The sequence below is a fragment of the Pinus tabuliformis genome, chromosome 5_1, assembly GCF_031772625.1.
Source record: "Pinus tabuliformis cultivar Carrire ecotype Pingquan chromosome 5_1, CPIR1, whole genome shotgun sequence".
NCBI lineage: Eukaryota > Viridiplantae > Streptophyta > Pinopsida > Pinales > Pinaceae > Pinus > Pinus tabuliformis.
In genome coordinates this window covers 371125211-371141746 of record NC_142305.1, presented here as the reverse complement: position 1 = coordinate 371141746, position 16536 = coordinate 371125211, and positions in this window count along the sequence as shown.

The following is a 16536-nucleotide window of genomic DNA, read 5'->3' as shown; positions in this document are numbered from 1 at the left end:
AAAGTGTTTTTCTCAATGCTTAAGTAGTTCTAGATGCTTCTGTATAAAATTTTCATCCTCCCATGTGGAATCTTTTGTGGGTAAGTTCTTCCACTTGATCAGATACTCTAAAATTGATCTATTTAGTAGCTATTGGGTTCTTGTTTCCTTGACTTCTTCAAGGTCCAATATGATTTTTCCTTACTCGTCAAGTTCTGGAAATAGTGTTTGAACTGGGAGCTTGTCATGTATAACCTTCTTTAAGCACGAAACGTGGAAAACTAGGTGCACTCGGAAAGATGTAGGAAGCTCCAATTTTTATGCGATAGTATCAATCTTTTGAAACACCTTGTAAGGACCATAATACTTTGGTGATAATTTATTATCCTTCTTATCTTACTTGAGGGACATTTGTTTGTATAGTTGTAGCCATAAAAATACATAGTTGCCTACATCAAAACTTCTTTCACTGTAATGTTGATTTGCCATAGTGAGGTTATCCATTAAGAGTTGGAGAAATTGTTGTTGATGCTTGATGTGATCTTCCACTTCTTAAACCTTATAGTTTTCTCATAAATATGATGTGATGGATGGTGGATGATATCCATAAAGTGCCATAAATGGGGTTATTTTTGCTGCATTATGGAAGGAAGTGTTATACCACCATTCATCCAGAGGTAACCACTTGACCCATTATGTATGTTTATCATATACAAAGAAACGAAGATATCCTTCTAAACATGTGTTCACTATCTTAGTTTTCCCATCTAACTGAGGATGATAAGATGATCTATGAGCTAATTGAGTACCCAGACAAGGAAATAATTCCATCCAAAAAATTCTAGTGAAAATAGGATCTCTGTCACTTATAATAATCTTTGGGTTCCCATGTAGCTTTTGGATTGTTTCCATAAATGCAGTAGCAACTGTACTAGCCTTAAATGGATGAGATAATGCAAAAAAGTGCGCATACTTGGTAAGTCTATCAACTACCACCATGTTGACACTCATTCCTTCGTACTTGGGTAAAGCTGTGATAAAATACATTGAAACCTTGTCCCAATTTTGAATTGGAATGGATAAAGGTTGTCACAGACTCAGGTCTTAATTGTCTCAACTTTATGTTTTGGAAAACCAAACATTCCGCCAGAAACTTTTGAATATCAGATTTAAGGCCATCCTAGAAAAAATCCTTCTTAACATTGTGGTAAGCTTCTAAAAGTCCTGAGTGCCCTCCTAAGGGAGAGGTGTGTAATTCCCGAAGAATATTTATTTGAATTGGGAATTATTACAAAGGTACAAGTGATATTTGTACCATAAGGAATCATTATTCCAACTGAATGTCTCAGATGTACTAGGATCTTGCTGCAAATTTTGAATGAGTTCCCACACTTCTTCATCATTCCTCCATTCATCCCTTGCTTCAATTATCCAATCTAGTTGGATAATAGAAATGGCACAAAGAATGATTTCACATCCTCATCCTTTCTTGACAGTGCATCTGCAAGAAAATTTTTCTTCCCTTTTTTGTAGATAATTTCAAAGTCATAACTCAACATCTTTGTGACCCATTTTTGCTACTCTTCTAAAGATAATATTTGTTCTAAAAAGCATTTAAGACTATCATGATTTGTTTTTACATTGAAGTTCCTTCCCCTTAGGTAAGGTCGTCATTTCTTAAGTACATGTAGTATTCCAACATTTACTTGTCATAAATAGCTTTGTGTAAATAATTTCCTTTGATTTGATGACTTTAAAAATAAATAGGTCTTCCTTCTTGCATTAAAACATCACCAATTCCATTTGCTGAGGCATCACATTCCACAATACGAGTTTTTCTGAAGTCTGGCGTAGCTAAGACCGGTGCTTGGCACCTTTCCTCTTTAATATGCTCAAAGGAAGTAGTTTCTTATGGAGTCCAACAAAATACATCTTTCTTCTGTAATGTTGCTAGAGGTGCTCCTATTCTCCCATAATTCTTAACAAACTTGCGATAATACCCTGTTAACTCGAGACGTCCTCACAGATGATTTATGGATGTGGGTATTGTCCATTCCTTAATGGCTTTAATTTTGTTAGGGTCTACCTTAACACCCTCATGAGATACAATATGACCGAAATATTCCACCTCTTGTACTCCAAAGAAACATTTGCAGGTTTTTGCATATAATTTTTTCTGCTCCAATAGCTTGAGCACTCTGTCAACATGTTGAATATGATCCTTCTAAGACTTGTTGTAGATTAGTATATCATCAAAAAATACTAACAAAAAATTTCCAAGGAAGGGTTCGAAAATGGAATTCATCAAACCTTGAAATGTATAAGGTGTATTGGTAAGGCTAAAAGTCATGACAAAATATTCATAATGACCTTCATGAGTTCTAAATGTTGTTTTCGAAATGTCTTCAACCTTCATTCTTATTTGATGATCCATCCAACTTGGTGAAGTAAATTTCTCCATGTAATTCATCCAATAATTCACCAATGACAGGAATGGGAAATTTATCATTAGTTTGTGAGTTTTTTGAGCTCCCTATAATCCAGACACATATTCCATGATCCATCCTTCTTGTGCACCAATACCACTGGAGCAGAGAAAGAACTTTGACTAGGTTGAATTATATCAGTCTTTAGCATTTCTGGAACCATACGTTCATTTCACTCTTTTGGGTATAGGGATATCTGTAAGGCCTAATGTTCAGAGGAATACTTCCTGGAATCAACTGAATATCATGATCATGATCATGAATACATGGGAGGCCTTTGGGAGTCTCAAATACCTTGGAATGACTGTCCAAGACTTTTTGGAGGTATGGAGAAATAGATGATTTTGATGTTTGAGCCTCAATTGAACATAATTGTGCAATTATACCCCATTGTTATTTCTTTGGAATCTTTGTCATGCTATTATAGTTGATTATATTTCATGTTTTTCCTACAATACCCCTTAATTCAAATTGCTCTCCTTTCCAAAAAAATTCAAGAAAAGTTCTTGAAAATTAAAAGCTATCGAACCCAAATATTGTAACCATTGGACTCCTAGTAAAACATCAACACCACCCATTGGAATGGAAATCATTTGACTACTCAATACATATTCTCCCATGGATAGCTTGATATTATGGCACTTTCTCGAGAAATTTATGGTTCCTCCATTTGCAACGATCACTTGACACTCTGGTGTTGGGTATAAGAAGCAATATAATTCCTTGGCTATCTTAGAATGAATAAAATTAAGGGCAATACTTGAATCAATCAACACTATTACATTTTTATTCTTGATGTGTCCTTTTATCTTGAGAGTTTGAGGAGTTGTAGTTCCTGCAAATGTATTACAAGATATGGTCAAATTGATTTCTTCTTTCTTTGGGATTGGTTCCTAGTGCATATCTTCTTCTTTTGACATTTCTTGTTCCTTTTCTTCCTTCTCTTCACAATCGATGTAAAATAATTTCTTCTCAAAACACTTATAACCTTTAGTTTACTTGCTATCACAGCTATAACAAATCCATTTTGCTCTTTTTTCTTCCAATTGTTGTTGTTTCAACCTTGTATTTTATGGAAGGCTAGGATCAACTGCACTTCCATATTTATAGTTGTGAGTGGTAGGCTTCCTTGTTTCCATAATTTTGCTTTCAATTTTTCTTTCCAACCTGAATGCCTTCTCCATTGAATTAGGTTCCCAAAGGTGAACCTCGTGTTGGATTTTATCCTTTAGACTCCCTATGAATACATCATTCCTATGCTCCTATGGAATATTGGAAGTCCTCAATGTGCTCCACTATTGAACCCTTTTGTTTGAGATATATCAATTGGCTAAAGGTGTTGCTATTTGTATCCTCATAATGTGCTATCATTTCCTTCATAAAAATTGACCAAGTGAAAATTTGTTTACGAGAGAAAATCCATTGATAGCATACAAACTAATTGGGTTCTAAACACAAAGTTGCAATTTGTACCTTTTGTGTGTTTTTCACATTACGGAGATCAAAATATTGCTCCATTTGTAGTATACATGTTACGTGATCCTTGCAATCAAAATTGCTCATATCGATATTTGGAATATGTTGGGTCTTAAATCCAATATTAGAGTCTATGAAATCATGATTAACATTTCTTTTGTTCTCATCATGAGTTTCCTCTACAACCTTTTCTCCATTAGGAAGCATTTCGTGTAGCAACTTTGCAAAACCTCCCTTCAAATCTTTCGTGCCTTTCCTCAAATATTGAATGTTTCCTTTTGATTCGTTGATGCCATTCTTCAAAACATCAATATTAGCTTTCATGCCATTATTAAAACCATCCATATTAACTTCCATGTCATTCTTCAAACCATCCATCTCAACTTTTGTTACTTTTTGGGAGAGTGAAATTTGTTGAACTCAATGTCATAATTTTGATATAGCATGTTTCATTTCTTCCTCTTATTCATGAGTCATAGAAGAGATTCCAGGTTGCTTACTATGTGTTTCCATTTTATTTCTTTAGGGCATCAATTAATGATAATTATGCTTCACCATCCCCTTTTAATCACTTCAAACTAATTTTTCAAACAAAACTTATCCAAATTTTAAAAAAGACTACACACCTTTTATTTTTTGTTTTACTTTGTAGGAGCTCAATTTTAAATCTGATGTATCTCTAAAATTTCAAGTCTCCAAGGTATAAAATTTCATCCTATTGTAGAATTTAGAGTCCTCTTTCCAACCCCACAAGCCATACGAAGATTGGATTTTCCAAGAAAGTGTTATCCCCAATCCCCCACGGTGTCCTAATTATACACTAGTTCAGTAGAGTGAACTTGTATGAAGTACCACGTCACTGTTTTGAATTTCAAGCCTCGAAATCATACCCAACAAACTACAGTTCGTTCTCTTTCTGCATCATTTTATGAAATTTGAATCCAATTCTCAGAGATAAAGTTGTGATGATTTTTCCAAGGTCATATTTTGGGATGTAATTCGATATCCTACAAAAACTCTAACTTCCTCGGTTCATATCTCTGCAAATTTTGTGAGAAACGGTCTAACATTCAGACATAAAGTTTTTCACAATGTTGTCTCAAATTGTTTTTTGTTTCAACGTCTGAAGCTTCGTATAAAAACTGTTATAGAGACAATTCCACAATGACCTATTTGAAGCAGCGAAACCCTAGAATCCAAAGCTCTGATACAAAATGTTATGAAAACAGGTCACAAAATAGAAGAAAAGATAGACCAACGACTTCAAAATTAGCCTCTTCGAGGGGGAAACCTCCTTTGCATTACACAAATTAACAATTCTTGGATGATTCAAATGACAAAACCTCCTTTCTATATATAGGAGTCTAAGGGGTCAAAATATAATCAGAGCTGACATAACGATAATATTGTAATGGAACAACAATAACAATAGTGGGCTTCTATAGGCTACAAAAATAACAATAAGGGAGATACACTAATAACAATGAGGGAACACACTAGTATTATAGGGACCTAACATTTGCAGCTTCACTTTCATTTCTTGCGGAGATGTAATTGCATTGATGGAAATAATGAAGTTTGGTACCACTTTCAACTTATAAATATTTGTCTTCTTCATAGGACTCAGAGTTTCCTTAGGCTTGGTCATCCCAGGAGCCTCATATTCCTTTTGGATAATTTACTTTTCTTCTTTTCGCTTCTTATTCACATGCATCTCTTGTTCTTATTTTTTCTATTTCTGCATTTAGTATTGATGATTTCTTGTTGTAGGATTGGGTTAAATGGTTGAAGTAAGTTTCTTTGAAGGATAAAAGGAATTATTTCATCCTTGGAACAGATTAGAAGGTCATAGTAATCATTGAGCTACTTGGGTTAGTTTGCTTATTCCCAAATCTAAATTTTTGTAAGTCCCTTGTGGCAAATAGTAGTAATTTTCTGCCTTTCCTTAGAACATGCGAATGAGATTCAATTGAGTTTATTCCACTTGCATTAGACCATAAAAACTTTCAATTTAATAATCAAATTCACCCCATTGCATTTCCACTTGATTAGGCTAGTAATTTGATAGATTAACTAGCTCACTAGTTCTCAAATTTCTAGATTTTAGACTCATAATTTTCTGCAATATTTTAGCATATGTTAACATGGGTACTTTTGAGTGATTCCACTTGGAATGGAGCCCTAAAAATCCTATTCAATAAAATAATCTGTCTCATCCAATTTGGATTCGATTTTCTTGGTCATTCAGTGAATTATATCTTCCTGTAGCAAATCCTATAACTTCCTATAGGATCCTATAACTTACTATAGAAGCACTTGTAACTTCCTGTAGCACTCTTCTAGCACATATATACCTGCCCATATTTTCTTGAAAAAAATGATTTTTGTCCCTTAGGGTTGAATCATGAACTCTAGGCTCTAAATACATGATTGTAGACGAATAAACACCAATTAGAACATGGATTTTTAAATGTAGATTATGCCTATTTATTTGAATTTGTGATCTTAGGATTTCAATTACAAATTTTTGTTCTTGCCTAGGATTAATTTATTTTCAAGGTAACATTTTCATTTATGCAATTAGTTTAGGATTTGATTTCATTAAATTCACTCCAATACATCATGACAATGGAAGAAGGACACGTTGTATGCTGCACATATAGTCTCAATACCTCTTAAACTTGTACGAACCTCGTGTTGATAATTTAAGTTGGTAGCCCTAGGAGTTGCAAAATTATTTTTTCAATACTGAGGCTCATCACTTTTGGCATCATTGTCGAGGATCTCAAAGTATGCATTGTTTTCTTCCTTGGTTGATTCGTTCCTTTTATTTTATGCAAAAACACATAGAAATTGCATTAGGCATCTTACATTGAATTAGCATTCTAATTCAATTTTTTTATATAAAAACAAAAAAAAACTTCTCCAACACCAACCCCCCCCCCCCCATTTGATCACGTGGTGCAGTAAGAGCCACATAACCATTGTAAGAAGAGTAGGTGGTAGATAAGGTAGAAGGAATGGATGGAGATCATGACAATGAAGAAGATCCTCGTGGATTTCTCATTCAATATACTGATGTCAAAGTGCATATGAATAAAATACCTCTATCTTTCTTTCCTAAATTCCATGGTATGATTTCAAAGGATCCTGAATCCTTTTTCTTTGAATTTTGAATTATTTGTAGATCTTACGGTTACTTATTAAACACTGAAAAATTTAGATTGTTTCCAGCAACATTGAAGGATATAGCTCTTAAGTGGTTCATGATTTTAAGGACTAATTCAATAAGATCATGGAATGATATGCAAGATATATTTCTAGAAAAATATAAAGATCATGATCTTAAAGAAGAAATATTTAGAATGAATTAAAAATAATATGAGCGCCTTGAGGATCTAATAGAGAGGTTCATGTATAATGTAAAGAGGGAAAAATTACATCATTTAGGACATGACACACTAAAACCCCTCTTACTTAGAACAATTAGGGATTAGTGGATTGATCTCCTTGATCTCATGAGTAGAGGTGATGCATACCAATTATCTTTTGAAGAAATTTTTGAAACATGCAAAAACATATCAAAATGAAGAGAAGGAGTAAGTAAATCAGTTGTTGTATATAATACTGAGAGAGAGGTGAATCAGTATTATCAGTTCAATAATTTTATTTCCCAAACAGATTTATATACACTACTTCAGTGAAGTGAACTAGCATGTACATGTAACTGTGACTAAAGAAACCAGCGTATATCCAGAGAAATTGTGATTTAGACCATTTATCTTGTGTTGATCTTAAACCAGTACATCAGTAACTTATTAGACAATGCAGTGAAAGTAGAATAAAGCATCACACGTAAGAAACACACATGAAAACCAAGATTTAAGGTGGAAACCCAATGTGGGTGAAAACCACCTGCTACTGTCGTCTCTGTCTTCTTGTAATAATAGGAAATCTATTTACAATCTTGTATTGGTGCAGACTCATACCAATATGTAGGCACCCACCTGCAAAAGGCTACAACCTTCTCTCATTTTCTAACTTCTACTGGAAGGGATCTGCAACCCCCTAGCTCTTGTACTAGCCAATATGTTTACTAGTATGTAGGCACCGACCTACAGAAGGCTACGACCATCTTTATTCTTCCAGGGATCACGTTTCATGAATTTTCAAACTGGATACTCCTGCATCATAACACCAAAATCTGAAGGCCATGTTTCATCCAATTTTCATACTGGACCCATCAAAAACTTTTTAAACTTAAACTGCATCAACCAACATTCAGTTAATCTGGACAATCAAATCACTAACACCAGAACATTGTGCTGAACCCAGAACCCTGCATTATCATTCAGAACCAGTTGTAACCTCAAAAATCATGTATTAGAGTGTATAAGCTACTTGGATAAACCCAAACTACGTGTATACGCTACTTCCATTAATCAAACCTGCATATATCTTCAAAACTACTGCAAACATAAACTTTTGAATCAAGTCTATACCAACCAGCAATATATTGAATATCTACTATCAACTTACAGAGCTTTACACAAGCAGGGATAGAGATCACTTCTTCTCACTTATACAAGAAACCAATCAAATGCGAGCCTCCTTATGCTTTTAGTTTTACATTCATATCTAAGAAGAATTCATTGACAGACAACAATAAAACAATAGAATTTGATCAGATAGATCTATCAGATCCAAAAAAGAAGCTTTTCTTTTGTATACGCTACTTGAAAGAACATAACCTGCATGTATACACTCTTTAGCTAAGATGAACCTGCGTATAGATCTGCAAATATTGATTCAGAACATTGCTGCAATTCTAGACTTCAGAAAAAACCAGATCATGATAGATAACAAATAAAACAAGCACAAAACATCAAATCTAGTCTCAACCATTATCAAATCATTCAAGAATAAGTCATTTCAGGTCTCATGATCCTAATCCAATATTGAACTCAAGGTGCACATGAATATTTCATATCTAGTCCCAAACATAACCCTACAACATAAAATATACTTCAGATAGAGGTATTACTTAGAATATTATTACTTGCACACTTGGCCTTATGATCTTCTCCTATTTATATAGATTTAGGCCCTTTGTCAATACCTTGGAACAAAACCACTTAGGACCAATAGCTTATACCAAATACCTAGGGTCAATACCAAAGACCAAATACCTTGATTTTCCATCATACGCACTTTTCTTTTTGTGAAAGTGCATGTATACGTATACGCTATTTTTTATATTTGTTCCCACGTGTATATGCTATTTTGACAAAGTGAACCAGCGTATACGTCTCTTTCTTCAATCTCTGGAGTTTGATCTGTAATCCCTTGTTGATAACTTATTGCACTATGAAATATCATCTATGTGAGTTGCCATCAAGGACAACACCTGTATCATAATTCCAACATTCTCCCCCTTTGGACTTGATGGCAACAACAACACCAAGACACTCTCCCCCTTTGACATCAAGGGCAAAGGGTGGACCAAGATATTCTCCCCTTTTGATATACATTATGTTGTCCACCCTCCACCTAAGCATATGGTGAATTCTCTGAATAAGCTCCCCCTTTGTACATGCTGAGATGCACTAAACTATCCATGTGAGGTCTATGATCCCCCTGAGCATATGCAGAGTCTACAAAAAAATATTTTTCAAAAGAATAACATGACTCTATAACTCGACTAAGTGAGTATGACATTCCTATCACCAATGAATCATACATACATCAATCTCCCAACCAAGTGGGTATACACCAAATTTGACTCATCAACCCAACCACGTAGGGTTATACTAATTGTTTATACATGAAAGAAATACAATAAATATTACACCATCCATCCCATGCAAAGTGGGTATACAAATTACATCATTTATGCAATAGGACTCATTCAAATGTATGAGAAGTCATATCACACCCTAGACTTTTACATAACTTAAGCAACAAATGGTATAAATATCTGAAGCCATACCTGGACTTAGCAACCATAATGCCAACAATGCAGAATGCGAGTAAAGGCTAATGCTCCCCCTGAACCTGTGCTACCTGTGCATTGTTAACAAGTCATTTAATCAAGGCATCTTTGTCAGTGAGATAAAAATTTAGAAAGTAATCATCAACATCAGACAGAGCACCCATATCAGAGTCTGACCCATTGTTTTTCCTATTAAAGAAACATATATGCTCCTTCAACCACCGAAACCTACATGTATAGGCGACTATACTTCATTAAACACGTGCATAATAACCTTCTTCTGAAAAACTGGATTTTAATAGAAAGATGATGCAGCAACTACTCCCAGCTTTTGTCTGAGATATTCAAATGTTTCTCTGGGTACTAGTTTAGTGAATATATCATAAACTTGTTCTTTGGAGGGAACATACTAAAATTTGACCTTTTGTTCAAGCAATTGTTCTCGTAGAAAATGGTACTTGATGGGTGTGTGCTTGGTCTTGGAGTGCATGACTAGACTCTTTGAAATATTGATGGTGCTTGTATTATCACATAGAATGGATATGGGTGGAGTACATGTGATCTGAATGTCTTGCAAAGTTTGCATCACCCAAAGTAGTTATGTGCAGCAAGATGCAGCAGCCACATATTTTGCTTCATCTGTAGATAAACCAATTGAAATTTGTTTCTTGTTGAACCAAGACACTAACCTAGAACCCATATAGAATGCACCACCACTAGTGCTTTTTCTATCATCAACACTTCCCGCCAAATATGCAATTGTATATGCATTAAGAGTAAGATCTGCATCTCTAGGATACCATAGTCCAAATTCCTAAGTTTCTTGAAGATATTTGAAAATTATTTTGACTGCCTGAAGCTGTGATTCCTTTGGATTTGCTTGGAATATTCCAATTATTCCTATTGCATGCATGATGTCAGGTCGGGTACATGTTAGATAAAGCAAACTACTAATCATGGATCTGTAAGTTGGTTGATGTACTACTGTTGATTCATCATTTGACCTGAGACTGCATCCTGTTACCATTGGGGTACATACAGGTTTAGAATCTTCCATTTCGTACCTTTTCAAGATTTGTTTGAGATATTTGTTTTGTGAAATAAAAATACCATCTTTAGTTTGTTGAACTTGTAGACAAAGAAAATAGGTAAGTTCACCAAGCAAGGACATTTCAAATTCTTGCTGCATTACTGAAGAAAAATTCTGACTCATGGATTCTTCATTTCTACCAAGAATGATATCATCAACATAAACAATAATAATTAGTAATTTATCAGTTTTAATCTTTGTATATAAATTGCTATCTGCAGAACCTTTTGTAAAACCTTGTTGGTGTAGATATTTGTCAAGGTGGTAATACCAGGCCCTTGGAGCCTATTTTAGACCATAGAGAGCTTTTTTGAGTCTGCATACAATTTTTCATCATTTCCAAGAATGAATCCTTCTTGTTGTTCATTATAAACTTCTTCTAAATCTCCATTAAGGAAGGCTAATTTTACATCCATTTGGTATACTTTGAATTTCTAAAAGCTGGAAAGAGCAAGAAACGTCCTTATGGCTTCAAGTTTAGCAATAGGTGCAAAAGCTTTTTCAAAATATATACCTTCTTGTTGAGCATACCCTTTATAAACAAGTCTTGCCTTGTTTCTAATGACTTCTCCATTTTCATTCAGCTTGTTCTTGAATATCCATTTAGTTCCTATAATATTGTTTATCATGAGGTCTAGGAACTAATTCCCAAGTATCATTCTTTTCAATTTTCTCAAGCTCTTCTTCCATGGCCTTGACCCAAAATTCATCTTGGCATGCTTCATTTACATTTTGAGGTTCGGTGGAGGATAGTAAAGCTAGATAGCTTGAAGTCCTTGTAATAGTTCCTCTTGTCTGTACACCTACCTCCTTTTCCCCTAAAATTTGGGTTTCTAGATGATTTTTCTGAACATCCCTGGATGGAGTCTTTTCTTCGACCGTTATATCTTCTACTGGTGCTTCATTGGTTTCTTCTTCAATATAATTTTGATTTGATGTGGGAAAGTAATCCCCATCTTCCTCATTGTTATAATCTTTTGTTGATTTTATTTGTTTTGGATTTATGCATGCTTCATCCACTACAACATCAATGCTTTCAACAATTTTCCCACGTCTTTTATTATAACATTTATATCCTTTACTTTTGGAAGAATAACCAAGAAGAATACCTTCATCTGCTCTGGGTTCAAACATACCAAGTTTTTCATCAGTCCTTTTGATAAAACGTTTGCTTCCAAAAACTTTAAAGTATTTTACAGTAGGAGTCTTACCATACGAAGGTTCATGTGGAGTTTGAGTGCTATTTACCCGAACATTTGCTTTGTTGAGAATAGTCACCACAGTGAATGCAACTTCACCCCAGAAGGTTGCAGGAGTTTCAGATTCATCTAGCATAGCTCGAGCCATTTGTTGAACTATTTTGTTCATCCTTTATACCACGCCATTTTGCTAAGGAGTTATTGTTGTGGAGAATTACCTTTTTATTCCATTTTGTTCACAAAAGTCAAAGAATTCATCCGATATAAATTCCCCTCCTCGATCAGATCTGAGGCATTTGATTTTTTGATTTGATTCATTTTCAAGCAAAGCTTTGAAGGCTTGGAACTTTTCAAATGCTTCATCTTTATGCTTTAGAAAACCTATCTAACACATTCTGGAAAAGTCATCAATGAACAAAATAAAGTATTCTTCTCCACGAGGTGACTTTTTCCTTGTTGGTCCACATAAATTAGTATGGAGAAGCTCAAGAAGCTTACTATCTGACCCTTCTTTTTCCACGAACTAAACTTTGGTTTGCTTACCAATTTGACATGGTTTGCATATTGTATTTCTTGGGATGCTAATATTTGGAAGATGACGAACAACATTGAGGCTACATGCTTTTCTTATTTGATAAAAGCTTAGATGTCCCAATCTTCTATGCCACAACCAGTTTTCATCATTTTTGCTTAGATAGCACTATTGTTGTCCTCCTTTGAGTATGTATAAGTTGTTTGGAGTTCTTGTACCTTTGATCATAGTCTCTACTATATCAAGTTCATGAACAACGCATCTGTTTGATCGAAACACCACTTCATTTCCTTGATCACACATTTGACTAACACTCAACAGGTTATGTTTTAAACCATCTACATACATAAAATTTCTAGCTTTAACCTTTTCTTTAAAGAAAACAGAACCTTTACCTTTTATGACAACTGGAGTTTCATTTCCAAATGAGACATTATTTTCCTTTTCTAAGGCATTATATGAGTGAAGTTTCTCTTTGTCACCTGTCATGTGTTTGGAGCATCCGTTGTTGATGTACCATTGATTTTCTTGTCCTTCTTCATACAAGGCTATACCACATTTTTCTGTTTAGATTCTTTCCTTCTCCATATCTTTGGATTTAATGGTGTCTGCTCCTTTTGAGGTGTTTGCCGAAATTTTCTCCTGCATTCAGATTCTTCATGACCAAATTTGTTATATATTGAGCATTCTATTTCATTTTCAAGAGGAGAAAATTTATTATAGGAACTTCTCTTGATCCCTGTTATTTTCCTTTGATTTTGTGCTTCTCTAGTCATGATGGTTTTGTAAGCAACGCATTGAGCAGCGTTGTGCCCAAAATTATGACATGAAAAACATTTCCCATTAAAGAAGTTATTGTGACTATCGAATCTATTTACATGTTGATTGTAGTTTCTATTGATATTCATCTTTGGAGAAAATTGAGTATGATTTACCTGGTGATCTACTTTATGCCTTTGCTGACGATTGTCATACTATTCACTAGTCTTTGTTGCATCAAGATAGCTTTTGGTGGAGGTTGATGGCTTCTATGATTGAGATGCTTCTTTAGTATATCCAAGACCTGTATTTATCATAGGAGAACATTGAACTTTGATAATTTCATTTAAATTTTCTGATCCTTCAGCAAATCTAAGATTGAGAGATTTTGTTTTCTCATGATCTTTTTGTAGACCCACAATTTCACATTCTAGTTTTTCATTATGTTTTTCTTTTTCAGCAAGTTGGTATGTCAAGGTTTCTATGATCATATCCTTTTCTTCTAAACAGATTTTGAGTTTAGAGATTTCTTCATGAAATTTTTCATCTTCTAAAGCATCCAAAAAATCATCATCATCATAAGCCATGAGAAGTGTACAATCATCACTATTAGATAAACCATCACTATTCTCTTCTAAACTATCCCAAAAATCATCGTTATCATAAGCCATGAGAAGTATGTGATCTTGTCCAGTTTCATCTTCATCACTATTAAATAAACCATCACTATCTTCATGAGTATAATAACTCCTTCTATTCACTACTTGTTTCCTATTCCCTTTTGCATATTCCTTTCCTTTTTCATATTTATCTTTATGAGGACATATGGTAGCATAATGACTGACTCTGCCACAAGAAAAGAATTTGAAAGGTAGCTTACCTCTAAACCTTCCAGGACCCTGTCGAAGCTTTTTGACAAAATTTACCTCATCTTCTTCTTCTTAAATGTGTTCTGATTCATTGTTTTCTTACTTTTCTTTTCCTTTTGTTGAAGCTTTAAATGTGGCTTCTCTCATATCTGATGGACCTCCTTTTCTAATCTCAAAAGAAGTTAGGATTCTGTGAAGTTGTGTCATAGTGATATTCTGTAGATCCTGTTTTTCTTCTATGGCAGACACTTTGATTCAAATTTATCAGACAATGATCTCAAAATTTTCTCAACTAAGGTAACTTCCTTTATTTCTTCACACAGATTCTTCATACAATTAACAACCTCATCTATATGTAAGAAGTAACTAGCTATACTCTCATCACTATGCATATTAAGAATTTCATATTGAATTCAGCGAGTTTGAAGCTTGGCACGTTTTACTTGAGAGTCTCCTTCGTAGCTCTGAACAATTTTGTCCCATATCTCTTGGCTGATTTGAGCTGCATGACTTTGACAAACTCTGATTGTGAAAAACTTCCCAATAAAGTATTGACAGCTTTGGCGTTGGCTTCATATTTATTTTTACTTGCCTTGTCTGTAGGAATTGTTGTTGGGAATGTATATCCTCCTTCCACAATTTCCCATACATCTATTCCAAGAGATTGTAGATAGGCTGTGGTTCTTATTTTCCAATAAACAAAGTTTCTCCCATTGAAGATTGGCGGTCTGATGGATCCCATGCTTTCGTGATTATTCATATTGATGGATCTCCCTTCAAACGATCATGATTCTTCTGAAGGACATGCTCTAATACCAATTGTTGTAAATAATACTGAGAGGGGGGTGAATCAGTATTATCAGTTCAATAATTTTATTTCCCAAATAGATTTATATACGCTACTTCAATGAACTAAATTAGTGTGTACACCCAACTATGATTAAAGAAACTAGCGTATATCTAGAGAACTTGTGATTTAGACAATTTATCTTGTGTTGATCTTAAACCAGTACATCAGTAACTTATCAGACAGTGCATTAAAAGAAGAATAAAGCATCACACATAAGAAACACACATGAAAACCAAGATTTAAGGTGGAAACCCAATGTGGGTGAAAACCACTAGTTGTTGTCGTCTATGTCTTCTTTTAATAATAAGAAAATATGTTTACAATCTTGTACTAGTGTAGACTTATACCAGTACGCAAGCACCCACCTGCAAAAGGCTAGAACCTTCTCTCATTTTCCAGCTTCTACTGGAAGGGAGCTGCAACCCCCTAGCTCTTGTACTAGCCAATATGTTTACTAGTACGTAGGCACTGACCTATAGAAGGCTACGACCTTCTTTCTTCTTCCAGGGACCACGTTTCATGAATTTTCAGACTGGATACTCCTGGATCACAACACCAAAATCTGAAGGCCACGTTTCATCCAATTTTCGTACTTGACCCATCAAAAACGTTTTTAACCTAAACTGCATCAACCAACATTCAGTTAATCTGGAAAATCATATCACTAACACCAAAACACTTTGATGAACCCAGAACCCTACATCATCATTCAAAACTAGTTGTAACCTCAAAAACCATGCATTTGAGTGTATACGCTACTTGGTTGAACCCAAACTATGTGTATACGCTACTTCCATTAATCAAACCTGTGTATAGCTTCAAAACTACAACAAACATAAACTTTTGAATCAAGTCTGTACCAACCAGCAATATATTGAATATCTACTGTCAACTTACATAGCTTTACATAGGCAGGGAAAAAGATCACTCCTTCTCACTTATACAACCAATCAATCAAATGCCAGCCTCCTTATGCATTTAGTTTTACATTCAAATCTAAGAATACTTCATTGACAGAAAATAGTAAAACAATAGAATTTGATTAGATAGATCAGTCAGATCTAAAAAATAAGCTTTTATTTTGTATACGCTGCTTGAAAGAACATAACCTACGTGTATACGCTCTTTGTCTGAGATGAACCTATGTATAGATCTGCAAATATTGATTCAGAACTTTGCTGCAATTCCAAACTTCAGACAAACCCAGATCATGATAGATAACGAATAAAACAGGTGCAAAACATCAAATCTAGTCTCAACCATTTTTAGATCATTCAAGAATAAGTCATTTCAGGTCTCCTGAT